We start from the raw sequence: 16,329 nt of genomic DNA, 5'->3' as shown, positions 1-16,329 counted from the left end.
AGGTTTCTACTGTGACCAGAAATGGCTTTATGTTTGTTAAATGCTTTGAACACTTCAAAAATATAATTTTGAAGTATTCAATATGTTTAATAAAGCCATTCCTGGCCACAGCAGGAAAATACTTTTACTAGCACTGCTATGTAGTCTGGGGCTAAAGGCAAAGAACTTGTGGATGCTTTAACTATTGGGACAATGATGGGGATGGTGGGGAAATTGGTGGTTAAAAGGGACCTTCAGAAGAGGTCAGCAGCTGGTGGGAGCGCAGGCCGATGGCAATCCTGGTACTGGGGAGGTGGAAACTTAAAATGATAAAAGGATTTGATAGAATAGATACAGAGTGACATATGAACATACGAATTAGAAGCAGGTGTAGGCCACTCGGCCCCTTGTGCCTGCTCCTCCATTTAATAAATTCATGGCTGAACTGATTTCTCCACATTACCACCTACCCCCAATAACCTTTCACCCCCTTGCTTATCGAGAATCTATCTCCCTCTGCCTTAAACATATTAAAAGACTCTGTTTCCACTGCCTTTTGAGGAAGAGAGTTCCAAAGACTCACGACCCTCTTAGAGAAAAAATTTCTCCTCATCTCTGTCTTAAATGGGTGAGCCCTTATATTTAAACAGTGACCCCTAGTTCTAGATTCTCCTACAAGGGGAAACATCCTTTCCACATCCACACTGTCAAGACCCCTCAGGATCTTATATATTTCAATCAAGTTGCCTCTGACAAGGGTACATAAACAATTAGAGTTTATGGTTCTTGAAAAGTCACATCAGGGTAGATGTTCACTTTGGGCAGTTTTCGGGGGGCAGTAAGTGGGGCTGGGTGGACCAATATTCAAATTTCACTGGGGGCTGAACCACACATTTCCACTGGATGCACATGATTACCTCTCAATCCTACTCACATTTAACTGCTTCTCCCTCTCATCATCTACATATGAAGCTGCATCATGCATCTGCACAACCCCGAACAAGAATCGCACACTAGCTCACTCCAGCTCTTTGTGCAGGAGTAAATGGCTCACAAAAACCTGAAGAAAGAACAAAGAACAGTACAGCACAGGAACAGGCCATTCGGCCCTCCAAGCCTGCGCCGATCTTGATGCCTGCCTAAACTAAAACCTTCTGCACTTCCGGGGCCCATATCCCTCTATTCCCTTCCTTTCCATGGATTTGTCAAGATGTCTCTTAAACGTCGCCATCGTACCTGCTTCCACCACCTCCCCCGGCAGCAAGTTCCAGGCACTCACCACCCTCTGTGTAAAGAACTTGCCTCGCACATCCCCTCTAAACTTTGCCCCTCGCACCTTAAACCTATGTCCCCTAGTAACTGACTCTTCCACCCTGGGAAAAAGCTTCTGACTATCCACTCTGTCCATGCTGCTCATAACTTTGTAAACCTCTATCATGTCACCCCTTCACCTCTGTCGTTCCAGTGAAAACAATCTGAGTTTTTCCAACCTCTCCTCATAGCTAATACCCTCCAGACCAGACAACATCCTGGTAAACCTCTTCTGTACCCTCTCCAAAGCCTCCACGTCCTTCTGGCAGTGTGGCGACCAGAATTGCACGCAATATTATAAGTGTGGCCTAACTAAGGTTCTGTACAGCTGCAACATGACTTGCCAATTTTTATACTCTATACCCCGACCGATGAAGGCAAGCATGCCGTATGCCTTCTTGACTACCTTATCCACCTGCGTTGCCACTTTCAGTGACCTGTGGACCTGTACGCCCAGATCTCTCTACCTGTCAATACTCCTAAGGGTTCTGCCATTTACTGTATACCTCCCACCTGCATTAGACCTTCTAAAATGCATTACCTCACATTTGTCCAGATTAAACTCCATCTGCCATTTCTCCGCCCAAGTCTCCAACCGATCTACATCCTGCTGTATCCTCTGACAATCCTCATCATTATCCGCAACTCCACCAACCTTTGTGTCGTCCGCAAACTTACTAATCAGACCAGCTACATTTTCCTCCAAATCATTTATATATACTACAAACAGCAAAGGTCCCAGCACTGATCCCTGCGGAACACCACCAGTCACATTCTATCCATTCAGAAAAACGCCCTTCCACTGATACCCTCTGCCTTCTATGACTGAGCCAATTCTGTATCCATCTTGCCAGCTCACCTCTGATCCCGTGTGACTTCACCTTTTGTACCAGTCTGCCATGAGGGACCTTGTCAAAGGCTTTACTGAAGTCCATATAGATAACATCCACTGTCCTTCCTTCATCAATCATCTTGGGAAAGGTCAGCCTCCATGCAAACCCCGACCCAGATGGAGGAGGAAGGCCTGGAGGTCACTAGGGCAGGCAGCTCAAGGAAAATCAGTGATACCAAAGCTGGCATTCACAGTCAGGGGGTATCTGTTACATTTATCTTTCCTCTTTCCTCCAGAAATCACACAAATGATCAGCATGACATTCTGGTGCTACATAGTGCTGTCAATCCTCTACTACTGCCTAATATTTCTGTGCCATGCAACCCTTTTTCTAGGTGCATCCCATGACTCAAACCATGCAGAACAAGACTCAGAGAGTGACAACACTCTTGAAGAAGCACCCGAACTCAAACCATCCAACTCAAGCAACAGCACCGAAATCAGCACCCCAGCTTGTATAGATATTGAGTTAAAGAGGTCTGCACAAGGCTAGAGGACTGCTAAACAGGATAAAGATGCTGCTTTAGAGGCCTAACCTACAAAAGTAAACTGCTTTCTGCAGACCTGCAATTGTTTAAGGTATTGGACAGCCTGCCTTGGAGCTACTGCACCATGTCCAACTTATGTGGCATTCTGGCATTCCACCCTCGAACATGGGTCACTGCTATGGATTCTGTAGGAACATGAACTCTTGCATCTTTGATCAAAGCTAAAACTTGTGCCATTCAGGCTCTTGGCTTAACCGTCTCCAGCACCTTTGAAAGAGGCTTCAGTCATGCCCCAGATTTCGTACAGTTTGCTCTCCGTTGTTTCCCACATTACATCAGTGACTACATATTAAAAGTATTTCATTGACTGTAAAATACTTTGGCACACTCTGGGATAGTAAAACGCTCTTTATAAAGGAAACAAAACTACTGTCACCCAGACTTTGGGCTCAAATGTGTTACATCAAGTTACATTGAGTCTACAACACTGTAACAGGCCATTTTTGCTCAACTGCTCCATGCTGGCGTTCATGCTCCATATGAGTCTTTTCCCATCCCTTTCCATCTTACCCTATCAGCACTTTTTTTCTGGTTCCTTTCTCCCTCATGTGCTTCTTGTTAAATGCATCTATGCTATTTGCCTCAACAACTCCTTGTGGTAATGTACTCCACATTATTACTACTCTGTGGGCAAAGAAGTTTCTTCTGAATTCTCTATTAGATTTCTTGATGACAATCTTATATTTACACTTCTAGTTTTGATACCACTCCCATCGCCAAGGAAGATTGAAAGATTGTCGATACAGCCCCTGGTATTTCCACCATTACTTCCCTCAGCAACATAAGATGCAGCCTTCCTGGACCGTGTGACTTTTCTGCCTTGAGCACTGCCAACCATTTTACTACCTCTGCTTTATATATTTCATCCTTGCAAATTCCTCTACCCATTCCTCTTCTTCTGTAATATTGGCAGTATCCTCTTCTTTAGTAAATACAAATGCAACATATACACTTAATACCTCAGCCAGGGCCTGTGCCTTCACAATCCCTGCTTTAATTGTCCTTATTCAGTAGAAAATCTATCTACTTTCTAATAAAAATGTTACTCACATGTTTAAGACAAACTTTGCTTGTTGGAAAGTTTAATTTTTATGTGTATATGGCTTTATACTATTGCTATTGTGCTAACGTGAAGAGATTTTTGAACTGGAGCAACAACAAAGTGAACATATAACAAGGGACTTGGGTCCTGATCTGAAGCCTGAGCGTACTGAGGTTATGTTATGTGAAATCAGTTCCCCTGGGCAGTCTCAGCTTGACACTGTGTGGCCTATCTCCAACCCAGGGCAAAACTACATTCAAAACAGGTGGCTTCAGGAATAAACTTTTGAATTATTTTAATGTGAGTAGAGACCCAATGCTATCTACCACCTGTGAACTTCTAATACTAAAATTAATTAGCTGAGGAACAGAGTTGCAAGTGCAGAACTCTATCTTTGGCTGTGCAATGATGGGTAGCCAGCAGTATAACTCACATCTGTCTACATTGTACTCTATAGATACTGGTTTGAACATGATTTATATAGCATATTGGCATCCTGAAACTTCCTTAGTGAAATGAAAATTTTTGCAAGCTATTTGGTGCCATTGCTTAATTTACTGTGTCTATGTTCAAATGTATTTATTTATTGGATATTACTTATTTTTCAATGTATCTGTAATCCAGCCAAGGCAAAAATCAAGAAAGATTTGATGTTGCAGCAAGGGGAGGCAAATGTTTAATTAAGATGCCAAAGCCTTTTGCTTCATGATTGTTGATTGTGTAGCGCTCTGTATGGTGGTGATGTCAGAAACTGTCTGAAGACAATGTTGGTAGCCACATGGATTGGGGTATGAGGATGGAATGTAAGACTTGAATTCAACACAAAGCATAATGCAGTGTATATAAAATTAGGTTAGAAGATGGCCACAGAATTGAAGCTGTTTCTGTTGATAATATATTATTTATTTATCTATTATTTATTCAGTTAGTCCATATAATTTATGTTTGTCAGCAAAAAAATTCAAAACAATTTTTAATTAACAAAAGAGGCTCATTTTTCTTCCTTTCCTGACCTTAATAACAATTTAGTGCAATTTGTTTTCTTGTAGATTGCTTATCTGCAAGATAGCGTCAAGGGAAAACAATGCATTCGTTCCAACAGAAGACATTATCCCACATTCTTTGGGCTGCATTTTACACATCTGCTGCCAAAATTGCGCACCGCACGTCGCAGAGCTGCTGTGATATTGAATGCAGCGGCTCATTTAAATGGCCAGGGAAGACCGCACCCTCCCTCCCGATGACATGGAGTGGACGGGCAATCTGTCCCCAGCAATGGCGTCAGCAGCCTTTGTGCAGGCACTAACGCTATTTTTAAAGGGCTTCGAGCCCTTCCATTTAATTTAAATATTTAAAGATATAGCAATTTAAAATTGATTCAGAAAAATTAAATAAATGTTCCTAGCCCCTCTCCCATCCCCCAATAACCATAGAATTCATTCCTTGCCCTCTCCCCCCCCCCCAGAATAGTTACCTTGTGGACCTGACCTTCCCTCCCCCACCACAATTCATAAACTGTGAACTTTACCCCTTCCCACCATCCCCTACACCAATCAGATGAGCTTGACCCTGCTCCCCCACATCCTGCACTGAAAAACCTACCTGCTCCCCCTTCCACCAGTGTTCCATCTTGGATCCCTGGACGGGTATCCAAAGGTGTAGGAGTGCTGGCCACTGGCAGAAATATCGCTCCGGAACGAACGGTGGGAGCGGGTAGGTAATTTATTCTGTCATTAACATTATTTTGTATATGTAAATTTTCCTTCAGTCGCCAAGCGGTAGGTGGCCGCCACAAGGCCTCGGCGGCAGCGGCAATATCAGGCTGGGCCTTCCCAGTGTCAAGGCCTGTGGTGGGCCTCTGCTGGAGGCATTTTCCAGCCCCCCTGTCACGACCCCCGACATCAGTAAAATCAAGCCCATTTCAAATGGTAAGATTCAGCTCAGAACAATTTTCTGCACTTTACTATTTATCCAGAGGATGGCGTCTTAGAATCAGATTTTGTAAAAGCTGGCGAGGCTCTAAAATACCAAGAAATCAAAATTTACTTAAAGTGAATATATTTACAAATATTGGCTAGGAATTTCCTCAGAACTGCTTCTGTTCTGCAGCCACAACTTCACTGGAGTGTGATTGAACTTCACTGGAGGTATGTTGTAACTCCACTGGAGGTGTGACGTAACTTCACTGGAGGTTTGATGGAATTTCCCCAGAGGTTTTGCTTTTTTTGAAATAGCGTTTCCGCCGCCCTTCAGTCAAAATGATGGTGACAGAGATGAGCAGCTCCATGGAAATTTCTAGTCATAGATGCAGTTGACTGCATTAATACAAGCAATCCTATTTCTTTGTGCATTTACTTTTTCCTGCAATGATTTATGATTTTTTATTTTTAAAAATCGATATTTTTAAGAACAAGTACAATAAAAGTGGATGGCACAGTAAAAACTGTTCTGTTTTGTTGGTAGAAGTAGAGCGGACATGTATAGCTGCTTGTTCAATAACCAAACCCCAGCAGATTTCCTGGTGTCCATGCTATTGAAGACCTAAAAGAGACTGGCAGCATTCATTCATGGGGTGCAAAAATAATGTGATACTACAGGAATTAAAGGCCTATAGCAGCTTGAAGGGGAAATGACAGCAATGCAACATAGGAGATGAGCTGGAAGGTCATGGCAGCCAGTAGACCTGCAGGGAAGAGAGCCTTCAACTTTACTGACTCTGAAATGGAGCTACTATTGGAAGCAATGAGACCAAGACAGACAGGATTCTGGCACACAGAATAAGACACTACCTTGTGCCCATAATGAGGACACAGTGGAAGGAGTTAGTGCCATTGCCATAACATTCAGATAATTCAGCCAGAAAAGTAATATAAAAATAGGAGTACACCATTCAGCCCATCGAGCTTGTTCTACCTTATAATTAGGACTTGACTGTTCTGTATCTTAACTTCCTCTACTTCCCTCCACCTGCCTCGGTTCCGCAACCCTTAATACCCTTACCTTACAAAGATCTGTCAATGTCACTTTTAAAATCTTCAACAGCTTTTGGGGAAGAAGTTCCAGATTTCCACTATATTTGTGTGAAGAAGTGCTTTCCTGAATGGCCTCGCTCTAACTTTAAGGTAACAAAGCAAAATACTGCAGATGCTGGAAATCTGAAATAAAAACAGATAATGTTGGAAGTATCTTTCATCAGGTCACAGACCTGAAACGTTAATTCTGTTTCTCTCTCTACAGATGCTGCCAGACCTGCGAATTGATTCCAGCATTTTCTGTTTTTATTTCTAAGGTTACACTCCCTTGTTCTGGACTCCCCTACCAGAGAAATAATTTCATTCCATCTACCCTATCAAGTTCTTCCATTATCTTCAACACCTCAATGAGATCACCCCCTAACCTTCTATATTCAAAGGAATACAAGCCTCGTCTATGCAATCTGTTCTCATAATGTAATCCCTTTAGCCGCAGTGTAATTCTGATGAATTTGCACTGCACCCTTTCCAAGGCCAATGTATTATTCCTGAGGTCCGATTACTAGAAGTAAATGCAATACTCTAAAAGTGGTCTAACCAGGGATTTGTACAGCTGTAACATAACTTCCACTCATTTATATTATAGCCCTTTTGAGATAAAAACAAACATTCCATTCACCTTCTTAATTATTTTTGTACCTGTTCACCAACTTTTAATGATTTCAGTACTTGGACCCCTAAATCTCTCTGCTCATCCAGAATTCATAATGTTATGCCAATGTGCTTTGTTGAATGATAATTTTCTTTAATCCACTGACTGGCGATCTGAATTCATATTTTTTTGAAAGACATTTGAAAAAGAAAAGCTACAAGGATGATTTTGTTGGCAGCTTAGGATGGTCACCTAATTTGCAACACTGTATCCGACATTTCAAAGGACTGTGAGCAGGGCGATGAAATGTATGCTCATATCCCAGCAAGAAACAAGACCCAGGAAGTTTAAAGGAACTGCTTGTTCTTTTTCTTTTATCCAGAAGAAATACTGCTAGCTGCTAAGTTTTGAATCACTGAATGGCTGCCATATAACCAGCCGCTACCTATTTGTGGTTTTACGCTTGTGTCTTCCTGCAGCAGAGAGGAGAAGCTTCTGGACTCTGACACACACAGACCCAAGTTGGTGGGGGAGGGGGGTGGGGTGCGGTCTCTCTCTCTCTCCATTCCTGCTTGAATGTTTTCAAATCCTGCCTTTTGACTGAACACCTTTGCATACTCCAGCTACAATCAAAAATCCCAATGGGGGAAATCATCTGCATTGCTGTCTCCCACCAAACCAGTCATCTACCTCTTCAAACTAAAAGCCTCAGGACCACTGAATTCAGCTAGAAGCCAGCCAAATCACCAAACCCCACAGACTGTATACTTTTTTTTCTATGGACTCTAACTCAACCAATCTATCTTTTCCCACTCTGTAACCTGTTTGTGTGCATGTAAACCTCTAGGCTGGAATTTTACGCCACCCCAGTGGGTCGGATGGTGGCGTGGGGGCGGCGTAAAATTGAGCCGCAGGCTCCGGGAGGACTACCCACCCCGCTTCCGCTTCCAGACAAGTTTCGGAGTCGGGCGGGGGGTGGGAAATGGCCCACCTGCCCGAAGCCAATCAAAGCCCTTAAGTGGCCACTTAGCGGCCACTTAAGGGCCCTCGTCCACCTCCACGGGTATTTTACCCGTGGCAAGCAGATGTGCTGGGGACGTGAAAGGCTGCCCAGTGATAGCTTCCGGCCTTTCCACGCCCCGGTGGGGGGGCATGGCAGTTGGGCACAGGGTGCCCGATTGAAGGCTGCCCCTGCCTTCCAACCCACCTCCGGGACCCAAGAAACCCCCCCTCCCCCCAAACGACCACTCCAGCCTCACCAGGGAAGGACCAATCCCCCTGGTAAAGCATGCCCCTATTTATCTTCCCTCCTCGATTCATGGCGTCGGCTGGGCTGCAGTCCCAGCAGTGGCCACCACTCCTGATGGTGCTGCTGGGACTTAGAGCTGCCGGCCCGCTGATTGGTCAGCAGCACACTGAGGCGGTACCTCCTACCTCAAGTGGGTGAAAGTCCCGCCTCGGGACAATTAAAGCCTGGGGACCCATAAAATACGGGACAGATCCCCAGGCTAGGCAGAAGCGGGTTCACCAACGACTTTCACGTCGGAGTCCAGCTCCCGTCCATCCGCCGTAAAATTCCGGCCCTAGTGTGTGTGTGTGAGCGAAAGTTGGCATGTTGTTTATTATTTTATTAGTTCAGTTCAGGTACAATAAAGTTAACCTCTTTCTTTGTTAACTCAAGGGAACCTGTCCGATTGGTTGTTGTTATGATCATAGCAAGTAGGTAATCAAACCCAGACTGAATTAGCCAGTACATCGACTTTAAAAAAGAATTAAACCTGCTGTGGTCAAACAAAGAGAGGGAAGAGGGAAGCCCTTTGACCCCTTCTCACTTGACCGTATCAATAGTCTCTCACGATTTAGAAAATACTTTGATTTGCCTTTCTTAGGGCGGCACAGTGGCGCAGTGGTTAGCACTGCAGTCTCACAGCTCCAGCGACCCAGGTTCAATTCCGGATACTGCCTGTGTGGAGTTTGCAAGTTCTCCCTGTGTCTGTGTGGGTTTTCTCCGGATGCTCCAGTTTCCTCCCACAAGTCAAAAGACTTGCAGGTTGGTAGGTAAATTGGCCATTATAAATTGCCCCTAGTATAGGTAGGTAGTAGGAATATGGGATTAGTGTAGAATTAGTATAAAATGGGTGGTGGATGGTCGGCACAGACTCGGTGGGCCGAAGGGCCTGTTTCAGTGCTGTATCTCTAAACAAAACTAAAGTGCTAACCTCACACTTTCCAACAATCTGCCACAGTTTCTCCCCCTCACTTATCCTATCAATGTCCCTTTGCAACAACTGTGCCACCTAATTTAGAGTCATCAGCAAACTTAGATTTATGGCCCTCTATTCCTTCATCCAAGTCATTTATAAATATAGTGAAAAGCTGAGCCTCCAGTACAGATCCCTAGGGGGCACAACTAGTCACATCCTGTCAATTTGGCTATGTACCTACTACTCTTATTTTCTGCCTCCTACCTGTTAACCAATTCCCTATCCAAGCTAATAGATTGCCTCCAATTCCATGCACTCCTATTTTTGTTAACAGTTTCTTGTGTGATACCTTGTCAAATGCCTTCTGGAAATCCATATACATAACATCCATAGACGCTCCCTTATCTACCACAATTGTTACCTCCTCAAAAAATTCATCTAGGTCCATTAAATCTGACAATGGCAGTGACTTGAGCAGAATAGGCAAAGTAAACATGCCACCCAACCCACTGATAGTCTTGCCAACCCCAACTTTGAATGTTGTTCTCTTGAAACAGCAAATCAATGTTTAATGTTGTTTGTGTTGCCAGTACAGACAACGTGAAGTGTCAATACTCACACAAACACAGTTGTCAATCCATCAATACCCCAGCAAGAGATTGCTTAATCACTGGAACTTTCACTGCTTAATCACTGAAATTTTTATTGTCTGCCTTCTCACTGATAGTCATGAGTCTTTCAGTTTGCATGCAATCAATTCCCACAGAAGCAGAATGAGATCAAAATTGAATATTAGCTGCATTTATGTTGTAGAATAAAGATGGTATATAATGCCAAAAAGAGAATTTTGCAGGGGGAGAAATAGAAAATATACATGAGTTAATGAGGAGGAGGTGTCTCAATGATATGCCATCTGGTGACAGCAGGAATTGGAGAAGGAGAGATTAGTGAGCAGATGGCAGCTGCTTTGTATATAGATGGACAATTCTGATGTCTGAGGCACCTGCAGAAAGATTAAATTCTCAGTAAACCTAATACAATGGCATTGATTTCTGGATGATTTACTTCAGCTCATTTGTTGAATGGTAACATTTTAATTTGGATTCGAAATTCAATGGGGATTCACCACAAAAGCTAAACCTCACTTGCTGTGGATCAACCATTTTGCATACATGAGGGAAAATGGAATAGAGGCATATGAGGGGAAGATGAAAATAAGTAATAATTAGAGTGGGAGGAAGCTTGTGTGGAGTATAGATACTGGGATGTAGATTCTATTTAATTTATGTCCTCCACATAAACAAAAAACAGTCAGATGTACCTGATGAAATGGAGGAAGAGAAGCCATTCTATTTCAGTTGCTGCTTTGGTTCCATATCATCATCAACACTGCCATTCATTGTATCACTTCAAGGACCAGGGCAGAGTCAAGCCCTAAGGGCATCAGGCTTTTAATAGGGAAGAGACAGCATCAGGACTTTACATAACTCACAAGAGGGCATGAGGAAGAGGATGATGCTGCCTCTGTTCAGAGTTACTATACCTTGGTTGAGGTGCTTGAAGATGCAGAAACTGCTTTGAAATGAAGGAAGCTAATGGAGTATCAAACTCAGGCCTTCTGACAGTCTCCCAGATGTGTTGCATGTGTCTGGTTTGTACATGCAGTGCCACTTATGAGAATTTCTTCTCACTTCAGCATTCCTTGGAAAGGATGGAAGCTCAAGGAAGATCGGCATAGGCTGCTCCCATGAATGAGATCTCTGCAGCAATATAAGCAGCTTGAGAGGCAGCTCATAATGCTGCCAAGAAAGACTTGACTACCTGCATTGAGTGGAGCATTGATAGGGGTTGCACAGCACAGACCATTCAGTCTATCTTTTCACCTACATCAGAAAATGTATCCAGCACCAGTATTCCAGCAAATGGGTCATCACAGGCTCTTCCATTCGCTTAGGAATGAAAGACAGATCTCCCTCTATCAGGTCCCCCAGATGCTTGAACATGCTGGTTTGAAGAGAATCTTACTCTCAAGAAAGGTATTGACATCTTTGGTTGGCACAATGGCGCAGTGGTTAGCACTGCAGCCTCACAGCTCCAGTGACCCGGGTTCAGTTCTGGGTCTGTGTGGAGTTTGCAAGTTCTCCCTGTGACCATGTGGGTTTCCTCCAGGTGCTCCAGTTTCCTCCCACATGCCAAAGACTTGTGGGTTGATAAGTAAATTGACCTTTGTAAAAAAATTCTCCTAGTGTTGGTAGGAGAATTGAGGGAAGGTGCGGATGTAAGAGGGAAAAATGGGATTTGTATAAATGGGTGGTTGATGGTTAGCACGGACTCAGTGCGCCAAAGGGCCTGTTTCGGTGCTGTATCTCTCTATGACTATGACTCTATGTGAAGAAGCTCTGAGGTGTCTAATCAACAGCTGAAGAGAACTGATGAGGCTGTGCACTATGTTGAGAGGCAGTCCAAATCTTCTAAGCACAAGTCAATGATGGAGGGCCAGCAGAAAGATCAAGACCAGAGGACTGGATGTAAATGCTGTGGGGGGCACCACAAGATGGAAAAAGAAGCATGTCCAGCATAGGGACAGCAGTGCTCTAACTGCAAGAAGCTGAACCACTTTGCACGCAAATCTTTTGCTAGAAGGAAGAAAAGCAAGCCTGTAAAGATGGTTGATGGAGAGATGTCGAATGATGATACTGAAGAATCTACACCAGGGTTGTCCAACATACGGCCCGTGGGCTAGAATCCGGCCCGCCTAGAGTTTCCATCCAGCCCACCAATCTGCCTGTGCCTCAGCTCTGATTGACAGCTCCCTTGTACGTCAGGTGGAGGGTGTAGGCGGGCCCTGTGTCTGATGGGCAGGTGGACCTCAGTCTGTGATTGGTCACTCCCTGTGACTGACAGGGACTGTCTCGGCAGCGTTAGCACTGATTGGTGGAATGTGCACAGGCACCCTGGGACTGGCCACCCTTGTTGCTTTCGCATGGTTTAGTAAATGTCCTGTATCCTGCACACTGGGCCTCCACTCACCCCAACTTAAATAATACAGGCATGGTAAGTATCCTGCTGTGGGAATGGCTGTTGCAGGGAGTGGGGAACACTGATCAGGGAGTAGGGAACCGGGGACACTGAGTGGGGAACTGGGAAGGCTGAGTGGGGAACATTGAACGGGGAATGGGGAACATGGAGCAGGGAACACGGAAGACATGGGGTGGGGGGTGTGGAGAGAGAGAGGAGGAAGAGAGAGAGAGAGGTGGGGAAGAGAGGGGGAGATAGAGGGACACAGAGACAGGGAGAGGGGGAGAGAGAGACAGAGAGAGGGGGAGATGGACAGAGAGAGGGAGGAGAGAGAGTCATAGAGTCATTTACTTACTGCACAGAAGGAGGCCATTTGGTAAGCAAGTCCTTGCCAGCTCTCCAAGGAGCTATGCAGTCAGTCCCACTCCCTGGCTCGATCCCTATAGCCCTGCAAGTCTATTTCTCTCAGGTGGCCATCCAACTTCCTCTTGAAGTCATTGATCATCTCCACTTCCACTACTCTTGTGGGCAGCGAGTTCCAGGTCATTATCACCCGCTATGTAAAAAGTGCTTCCTTATATTCCCCCTGCATCTTTTGCACAGAATGTTCAATCTGTGGCCCCTTGAACTTAGAGATGGGGGCATGAGGGGAAGAGAGAACAAGACACACACACACACACACACACACACAGTGCAGGGAGAGGGGGCTGAGAGATCAAGGGTTCTCCTGACAGATGGACATCTATCCAGAATAGTCTGCATTGCTACATCAAGTGTGCTGGCAGAGATTGACTACTTATGCAAGCAAGAACAATGCCAGGTATGTCACTAAATCAGTTTTCAATATAGTGATGAGAAAATAAGTCAATAAATTAATCTTCTCATTTAAAGCTTCTTCACAAAAATGCACATTTGTTGTTTTTATTAGTAAGATACATTTTTAATGCCTTTTTCTTTTGAAATTTGCTCACCGTCCCCCGGACTGAGCAAAAATCGTAATTTGGCCCTTTACCCGAAAAGGTTGGATAACCCTGCTCGAGACCCTAGAATATGTTGGGGCGCCAACATAGGAACATCAGAAATAGGAGCAGGATTAGGCATTTGGCCCCTTGAACCTGATCTGCCATTCTACTAGATCATGGCTGATCTTCTACCTCAATGCCATTTATCCACACTGCCCCCATATCCTTTGATATCTTTAACATATAGAAATCTGTCAATCTCCATCTTGAATAAACTCAATGACTGAGCCTCTACAGCCCTCTGGGGTAGAAAATTCCAAAGATTCACCACCCTCTGAGTGAAGAAATTACTCCTCATCTCAGTTCCAGATGGCCTACCTCTTATTCTGAGACTGTGCCCCTTGATTCTAGACCCCCTAGGCAGGGGAAACATCTTTCCTGCATCTATCCCATCAAGACCTGTAAGAATTGTGTATGCTTTAATGAGATCACCTTTCATTCTTCTAAACTCTAGAGAATATAGGCCCAAAATCCTCAATCTCTCCTCATAGGACAGTTTCGCCATCACAGCGATCATCTGGTGAACCTTTGTTGCATTCCCTCTATGGAAAGTATATCCTTCCTTAGGTGAAGAGACCAAAAACTGTACACAATACTCCAGGTGCGGTCTCACAAAGGCTCTGTACAATTGCAGCAAGACTTATTTACTCCTGTACTCAAATCCTCTTGCAATAAAGGTCAACATACCAGTTGCCTTCCTAATTGCTTGCTGCACCTGCATGTTAGCTTTCAGTTACTTATGAACAAGGACACCCAGGTCCCTGTGGACATCAACACTTCCCAGTCTCTCACCATTTAAGAAATACTCTGCATTTCTGTTTTTCCTACCAAAGTGAATGACTTCACATTTTTTCACATTATATTCCATCTGCCATGTTCTTCACCATTCACTTAGCCTGTCTATATCCCCTTGAAGCCTCTTTGCATCCTCCTCACAACTCACATTCCCACCTAGTTTTGTGTCATCATCAGAATTGGCGATATTACATTTGGTCCCCACATCCAAAACATTGATATAGATTGTGAATAGCTGGGTCCCAAGCACTGATCCTTGCGGTACCCCACTAATCACAGCCTTCTAAGTAGAGAATGACCCGTTTATTCCTGCTCTCTGTTTTCTGTCCATTAACCAATTCTCAATGCATGCCAGTATATTATCCCCAATCCCATTTGCTCTAATTTTGCTTACTAACCTGTGTGGGACCTTATCGAAAGCCTTCTGAAAATCCAATATGCCACATCCACTGGTTCCCCCTTATCTATTCTGCTAGTTACATCCTCAAAAACTCTAACAGGTTTGTCAAACATGATTTCCCTTTCATAAATCCATGTTGACTCTGCCCAATCCTACCATTATTTTCTAAGTGTCCAGTTAGCACATCCTTTATAATCGATTCTAGCATTTTCCCTACTACTGATGTCAGGCTAACAGGTCTGTAGTTCTCTGTTTTTTCTCTACCTCCTTTCTGAAATAGTGGGGTTACATTTGCTACCTTCCAATCTGCAGGAATCGTTCCAGAATGTATAGAATTTTGGAACATAACCATCCGACGCATCCGCTATCTCTACAGCCAACTCTTTTAACACTCTAGGATGTAGATCATCAGGTCCTGGGGATTTATCAAATTTCAGTCCCATTAATTTTTCCAGTACTTCATTTTTACTAATACTAATTTCTTTCAGTTCCTCATTCTCGTTAGTCCCTTGGTTCTCTAGCATTCCTGGGAGGTTTTTTGTATCTTCCTCCGTGAAGACAGACACAAAGTATTTGTTTAGTTTCTCTGCCATTTCCTTATTCCTCATTATAAATTCTCCTGTCTCGGCCTGCAGTGGGCCCACATTTGTCTTTACTAATCTCTTCCTTTTTACATACCGATAGAAGCTTTTACAGTCTGTTTTTATGTTTCTCGTGAGTTTACTTTCATATTCTCTCTTTCTTGGTCCACCTTTGCTGCATTCTAAAATGCTCCCAATTCTCAGGCTTACTACTTTTATTGGCAACTTTATAAGCCTCGTCCTTTGATCTAATACAATCTTTAACTTCTCCTGCTAGCCGTGGTTGGATCACCTTTCCAGCTGGGATTTTGTGCCTCAAGGGAATGTAAATTTGTTGTAATCCATGTATTAATTCCTTAAATGCTAGCCTCCTTAAAGGCTAACCATTGCCCTTCTACTATTCATACCAATTAATGTAGTTTCCCAATCTATCACAGCCAATTTGCCCCATATACCTTCATAGTTTCCTTTGTTTAGATTTAAGACCTTAGTTTTGGATTAATGCAAAATTCTATCATATTATGGTCACTTTTGCCTTTACAGCGAGATTGTTAATTAACCCTTTCTCATTGCACAATACTAAATCTAAAATAGCCCATTCTCTAGTTGGTTCCTCAACATACTGTTCTAGAAAAACATGCAGGAATTCATCCTCCACAGCATTAGTGCTAACTGGTTTACCCAGTCTATATGTAGATTGAAATCCCCTATGATTACTGTATTACCCTTGTTACATTCAGCTCTAATTTCATGATTTGTACTGTGTCCTATATTACTATTACTGTTTGGTGGCCTATAAACAATTCCTACCAATGTTTGCTCCCCTTTGCTGTTTCTTAGCTCCACCTAAACTGATACCACATCTTGATCTTCTGCTCTAAGATCCTCTCTCACTAATGTATTGACCTCATCC

General features: G+C 43.7%; 1 long non-coding RNA gene across 2 annotated transcripts in view; it reads right to left on the bottom strand.

Moving 5' to 3' along the window:
- The window catches only part of LOC137383378 (uncharacterized), a 101,727-nt gene that overhangs the window by 24,691 nt on the left and 60,707 nt on the right, over positions 1-16,329 (bottom strand). Inside the window, exon 2 of one of the 2 annotated variants that reach the window (XR_010977389.1) lies at positions 6,773-6,927. The exons of the other annotated variant lie outside the window; for it this stretch is intronic. This is a non-coding gene — a long non-coding RNA (uncharacterized lncRNA). The remainder of the gene's footprint in view (positions 1-6,772; positions 6,928-16,329) is intronic. 2 annotated transcript variants of the gene reach the window in all.

The sequence above is a fragment of the Heterodontus francisci genome, chromosome 24 (genome assembly GCF_036365525.1).
Source record: "Heterodontus francisci isolate sHetFra1 chromosome 24, sHetFra1.hap1, whole genome shotgun sequence".
Lineage (NCBI taxonomy): Eukaryota > Metazoa > Chordata > Chondrichthyes > Heterodontiformes > Heterodontidae > Heterodontus > Heterodontus francisci.
This window is presented reverse-complemented; position numbering and strand designations above follow the sequence as displayed.